This window comes from Nicotiana attenuata, chromosome 1, assembly GCF_001879085.1.
Source record: "Nicotiana attenuata strain UT chromosome 1, NIATTr2, whole genome shotgun sequence".
Taxonomy (NCBI): Eukaryota; Viridiplantae; Streptophyta; class Magnoliopsida; order Solanales; family Solanaceae; genus Nicotiana; species Nicotiana attenuata.
The window spans coordinates 109,880,028-109,886,630 of record NC_031989.1 but is presented as its reverse complement, the minus strand read 5'-3'; the positions used below and the strand labels follow the sequence as shown (position 1 = coordinate 109,886,630).

Below are 6,603 nucleotides of genomic sequence, written 5' to 3'. Positions count from 1 at the left end.
AAGAGAGAGATCAGTCAATTAACGTGCATGTAAAATCTCAACCGGCGCAGACAAGTCATCTAAATCCCACGGTGCCTAACCCACGACCTCATACCCTTGTGCAAGTCACCACATATACAGCTACTATGATGTGCATAATCGGGGGTTTCAAACCATCAGTGATATCATTTACATAGTATTATCTTCCACCATCGAACCGTCGAAATCCCTACGCTCCGCGACGCCTTTGCCGCCTCAATGCGGCCTCTCACGCGCGCGTTCTGAATCTAAACCAAAATCAGAGCGTATACGTCACATTAATTTATTGTGAACGAGAGACCATCGACAATCAAAATAAGCAAGAATCCGAACAAACTAGCAAAACCCGAGCCCCGGGCCCGACTTCCCGAAAAATTATAAAACTCACATTACCAGATTCCTCGTCTCGCCACGAGTCCATACATACCAAGAACTTCCAAATCCGAGCTCAAATGACCTATCAAATCCCAATTTGAAATTTCAAAAACTCAAGCCCTAGCTTTACCCCTTTTTGAAGAATTTCAACCAATTTCCATGTTAAATCTATCATAATCTCGTATATTTAGGCCAAGGAACTTACCTCCAATCAATCCTCCTTGAATCCCTCTTCAATTTGTCCCAAAGAGCTCTCAAAATACTCAACAATGGTGGAAAAATGACTAAAACTCGCGGATGAAATGTTTAAAACCCTTCTGTCCGCTACAGTACTTTCCTTCTATGCGATCGCGGCCCAAGCCTTGCGATCGCAATGAACAAAATTGCACAACCTGAAAAATGCACTATGCGAACGCACCATAACCCATGCGAACGCAATGAACGACTGGCCATATCTATGCGATCGCAGACCACCTTATGCGATCGCATAGGGCAACTCAGCTGGGTCCTCACTTTCTCTTATGCGATCGCGTTCCTGTTAGTGCGAACGCACAGAACAAAAATTGCTGCCTCACAAACTCCTTCTATGCGATCGCGACAACACCCCCGCGGTCGCAATGACTAAATTCTCTGCAACAAAATGACTGAAAACCTGCAACTCCCAAGTGCCAAAATTGGTCCGATTGACCATCCGAAACTCACCCGAGGCCCCCGGGACCTCAACCAAAAACACAAACATGATCCAATACCTTATTCGAACTTGCTCCAATCATCAAATCACCACGTTTAACACTAAAAGCATCAAATTACATCAAATTCAAGCCTAAGTTCTTTCAAAAACTTCCGAAACACGCATTCGATCAAAAATCCAACCAAACGACGTCCGAATGACCTGAAATTTTGCACGCACATCAAAAATCACATATCGAAGCTACAGCAACTCTCGGAATTCCATTCCGACCCCTATATCAAAATCTTGCCTATCAACCGGAATTCGCCAAAATACTAACTTCGCCAATTCAAGCCTAATTCTACACCGGACCTCCAAAACCACTTCCGATCACACTCCTAAGTCACAAATCATCTCCCGGAGCTAACCGAACCATCAGAATTCATATCCGAGCCCTCTAACTCATAAGTCAACGTCCGGTTGACTTTTCCAATTTAAACCTTCCTTAAAGAGACTAAGTGTCTCATTTCTTATCAAAACCAATCCAAATCAACTCTCACACACCACATACCGATAACGAAATGTGAAGAAGCAATAAACGGGAAAAACGGAGCAGTAACACATGAGACGACGGGTCGGGTCGTCACACTTGTGCATAATTGGTATCACATATATATTTTCACACTCACTTCAGGAATGAGTCTGCATTAACAATGCTTATCACAGTCGCATTATTTCGAAAAAATGGATTATAATCGTCTGAGCGTGCCTCATATTTACAGACATATTGATACACAATTCTTTCACGCTTAAAGGATTATTTTGAGAAACCTTATTGTTCTCCTTTTTATAATTACCATAATGATGACTATTATTATTTTGGTCTTTGGCACGCCCACGTTCATTAGTCAACCACTTGTCTTCATTTAGATTTATTATGCATCGCTATCACATTCACTTCAAGAATGGAGCAAATCAAGTGGGACAAGCTTCATGTTTTTCATGAAAAATACATTATTTTTCATTAGTCATCATTAGATCATCAATATGGTGCATTGGGACTCAAACCCAATGCCTTACCCATATAAAAACATGCTAGGTCATAATGAGTTGGGACTCAAATCCAACTCTTATCATCATAGTGCATCAAGACTTGAACCTGATGTCTTACCCTTATGGTGCGTTGGGACTTGAACCCACCGTCTTACCCTTAGTTAAAAGTTTACTAGTATTCACCCTCGAGCATTTAAAAATATACCACTTTGTGATTACATATTGTTTTATAAATTTTCATTCAAGCCTCATTGGGATGGTGAAAAACAAATCAAGTATCACATACTCAAATTTTTTCAAATTTAACATAACAAAAATATTATAATAATACATAAATTAGTTTTACCACAACTATGAAATATAAATATTAGTTTGTATAAACTAACAATTATCTGTATTCGAAGTTGTGCATGCATATAGAGGTGGTAGGATTACGGAAATATATAAGTTAAAGAAGTTAGAGGAAGAAATCTTACTTAATTACCGTCGTAGCAATTACCTTTTATTGCAAACTATCATCTTTAATTTGTAGTGCAACAAAAAATATTATAATTGAATAATGATAACAGTTCTAAATCGGTCTAAATATTCTTGGACCATTAGCATATACTAGTTATGCGTTAAAAAATGAAGTGAAGGAAACTTACCTCATATATATTATATGAAGAAAAAAATTAGTTAGATAAGAAAAATTTAATTACTATAACTGAACAAGGTGCTATCTGCAGGATTTCATCATTCATACTCTTAATACCCACCTTGAATACCGTCTTCTTGCTGGAACTAAACCTTTTGTGAATCGTTACGAGGGATGCCCTCCTTTCAAGTGCCATATCACACTTCATCATGCATCATAACATAAGGATGATGCATCGTGCTGATAACGTGTTACGAAACTTAGCTCAAAGTAATAATATAAAACAAGAAGATAGACAACAATGTAGAGAGAAAAAGAGTAGAGAATTTATTTCTTCCATGTATTCAAGTGTACAATGTGATGCCCAAACCCTCTATTTATAGGATGATATAGGTAATACAAAGGGACTCCATAAACATGTTATTAACTATTGAGAACATGGGGGAAGATCATGGAGGTGTGGGAGTTACATTCATAATGGTAAGAAGTAGTGGGGGTTATCTACATAATGGAAAAGAGTAGTGGGAGTTATATTTGATTAGTGGACATCCACATAAATATGTATTTTATATATATATATATATATATATATATATATATATATATATATAATGAAGCGGACAGAATTGATGAAAAGCGAGAAATTTGAGTCGAAAATAACGAGTCAGGCAAATGTATCACATTACTTGGGGACGGCGGAGAGGACGAAATAACCGTCGTGACGCGGAGGATCGAAGATGAGAAGCTGCCGCGACTGTGGCGGGAGAGAGAGCAAATGCCGTCGTTGTTCGACCAATGAGAAACCGCTTTGGACTTGAGTCAGTTTGGTTTTCTTCATATATAGAAGCCGCTTGGAAGCAGATGAGGGTCGTCATGCCAGCTTACCCAGGGGAACTTTTGTCATTTCAACTTAATATTTATCTTACTCAGCAATAAGTTATACTTTATATTGCACATGTTGTACTTTGGAGAGAGAGTTTTCCCAAATTGCATAAAAGTCTCATCTACTTTTCTTCTTTGTGATTCAGATTATTATTTTCGTGTATTCCCTGTAGTGTTCATGCCCATCTTCTCTTGCTGTGGAGTAACCCCTTCACCAGGTATCAAAATTGATGCTTCTGATTCCTAAAGATTCTTCTTTTGTTCGAATTTGAATTCTCTGAGTTTGTATTTCTTTTTCTTAAAATTTTCGTTGTTTCTCAATTTGGGTCTCTCTTGAATTTGCTCTACCTCTAAGATTTGATCACTGTGTTTGGAGGTAATTACTTCTCTTCTTCTTCTTCGTGTGTTACTTCTTGGTTTAATAAGTCTAAGGAATCACCAATTATTTGCTAGATTTCAATTTTTTTTTCTTAGGCAGCGCTGCTTTCAGTTTGCCTACTAGGTGTTTGTAAAATTGCCTTCTGAACTTTAGTTTTGCACACAAAGAGGGTGAGATGAGAATCAAGGTATTAAGGGATGAAAAGATTGTTAGCTTCCATTATGATGAAACCATAGTGATTTGCACTGATTGTTCGTGGAAGACAGACTTAAAAGAGAACTCAAGAATATACATTCTTTTTGCTTAGAAGAATGTTGATATTTGAATAAATGAAGTCTATTCTTCAAAATATGTACTTTCCACTAGCATCATAGAAAGGAGGAGGGGCACTTGAGATCTCATTGATATTCTTTTCTAAGGATTGTCGTGCATGGAAGCACGATATTTACATGCACTTACCACAAAAATAAAAAATAAAAAAGAGACATTGACCACTGTAGAAAAACTATTTGTGAAGAACTCTTTGGATTAAATCCTGATATGATTTGCGTACAAGTAATTGCAATTGTCTCTTGCTTATTGGTATATTTAAATATGTCCATACTTTAGATATGAGACTGATCGAGGAAGCATAATTTGTGCTAATAACTCTCTTCATTTTCTCCCCGTACTCAAGTGAGTTCAACCTGGGGAGTGCTATCCAGATTTTCTACAAACAAATGGTTGTCAAACTTATTAGTTTTCTATATAGCTTTTTTGAAGAACATGTATTTCTTGAAATTATGATGATTTAAATTCATTTTGTGTAGTTACTACTGTAATGAAGAAACTTCATAATCTTTCAAAAGCTTCTTTATTTGCTTTGAAACTTGATGTTATACTAGCACTCAACAATAGTAAAATAATGACAAAGATGTTACTGATAAAAGAGGGCGAATACAAGTACCACCTAAATATTTGGAGAGCTCAGAAGTATGGACTTCAATCTCATCATATGCTTACAACGATTTGCTTGATAAGATATAATTCTTTCTTTTGAGTTCACGAGTAGTATGTGAAAACTTTATAATAATTTTGAGATTGAATGGATGGAAATGTTTTCTTGATATGCTTTACATCTAATAATTGCATTATTGTTCCTAATAATAGGACTTAATTGTATTTGTGGGCAGATGGATTAGCTGGAATGTTTGCGGTTGCAGTATAAATAAAACATTCATCAAGGAAAAAGGTAATGCTCTGACATTTTAGTAATAATATGCTCAAAAGTATAAGACTGAACCACATATGCTCTTCTACATGACGGCTGATGGCCTTTCAGGCTTTCCTTACTTGGTTTGAACATAAAAACGTATAGTTGCTTTAGCTGCATTTTTAGCAGTTCATGTTACTTCAGATGAGTACACATACTTCTCACACTTGAATACACATTTCATATGTTCTGCTCATCAAGAGAAGCACAGCTCTTTCGTTTGCTCTCTATTCTCAATTTGAATTACTGGAATCGTGCTATGGTCGAAGTTTGTGAGGTCGCCAGTTTTATGACCGTTATGCTAATATGCAACACCATAAAAGGTTAAATAAATCTCAGAAATGATTTGAAATGCTGATCAGTCAACCACTTATAATGGAGAAAGACCAGAATCATATAAAAAACTGAATCTAACGGTAAACATTCTTTTTTTTTCCTTCAAAAAAACCACTCAAGTCCCCACTATGGGACCTTGAAGGTGGATTTTATATCATCAAAGATTGGTACAGTTAGACGAGGGCAAACCAAGCCTCTGAAAGTGTTACATCAGCTACAATTAGTTCATTTGAATAAGGTACCTCGGTACTGGTGCTTTATGTTATTCGGACTGTCCGAAAATGTCATCAGGTGAGTGTCAGATCCTCCAAAAGTAGTGTATTTTTGAAGGATACAGCATTTTGGAGAGTATGAGCAATGTAGCTGAAAAGAATTAACACAATACTTCATTATGTCCTGTAATTATGGTGCGATCCCAAAAGGACAAGAATCATAATTGTAGAAAAAGCTTGGCAGGATAAGCGAGAGTTTTCTATTTATTTTTTCTTTTTAATTCTAAACTTTGAAAGTTGTTTACCTTAAGAACATCTATAGTTTAAGAAAAAGCTATAATTCAGGGTGACAAGGGAATAACTAATAAGAGTTGTAAGGTCGGGGATTGGGTCTACATTATTAGGCACATGATTGGCAACTGATTTCCAGAAGTTAGTTTTAACAACTTATTTTCCTCTACTGCCCTTTGTATAAATAATAATTAGTTGATTGTAAAGACATTCAGTTTGTGATGGATCAATAAAAGTCTTCTCCTCTTTTCTTTAAAGCTTTTCCGATTATCATCTTTATGGAATTTATTCAGGAATATTTCTTCCGCATTGGAATACTATGTACTTTCCATTTTTAATTCAGCTTGTATCGCATGATGGAAAATGTAATCCTAAATATCACCTTCATTCCTGCTCTAACATACCTGTTTCTGACTAGCTAAAAGAATACCCCTGGCTTAGCTTAAGTCAAGCTAAACTTGCACATTTTATAGTAACTTTAATGTTGGAGAGCCAATT

The 6,603-nt window shown here is 36.4% G+C and overlaps 1 long non-coding RNA gene across 1 annotated transcript; it reads left to right on the top strand.

Annotated features, from left to right (window-relative positions):
• On the top strand, nucleotides 3,378–6,362 carry LOC109232081. The gene is made up of 2 exons (XR_002068883.1): nucleotides 3,378–3,853; nucleotides 5,187–6,362. It is a non-coding gene; the product is annotated as an uncharacterized LOC109232081 (long non-coding RNA).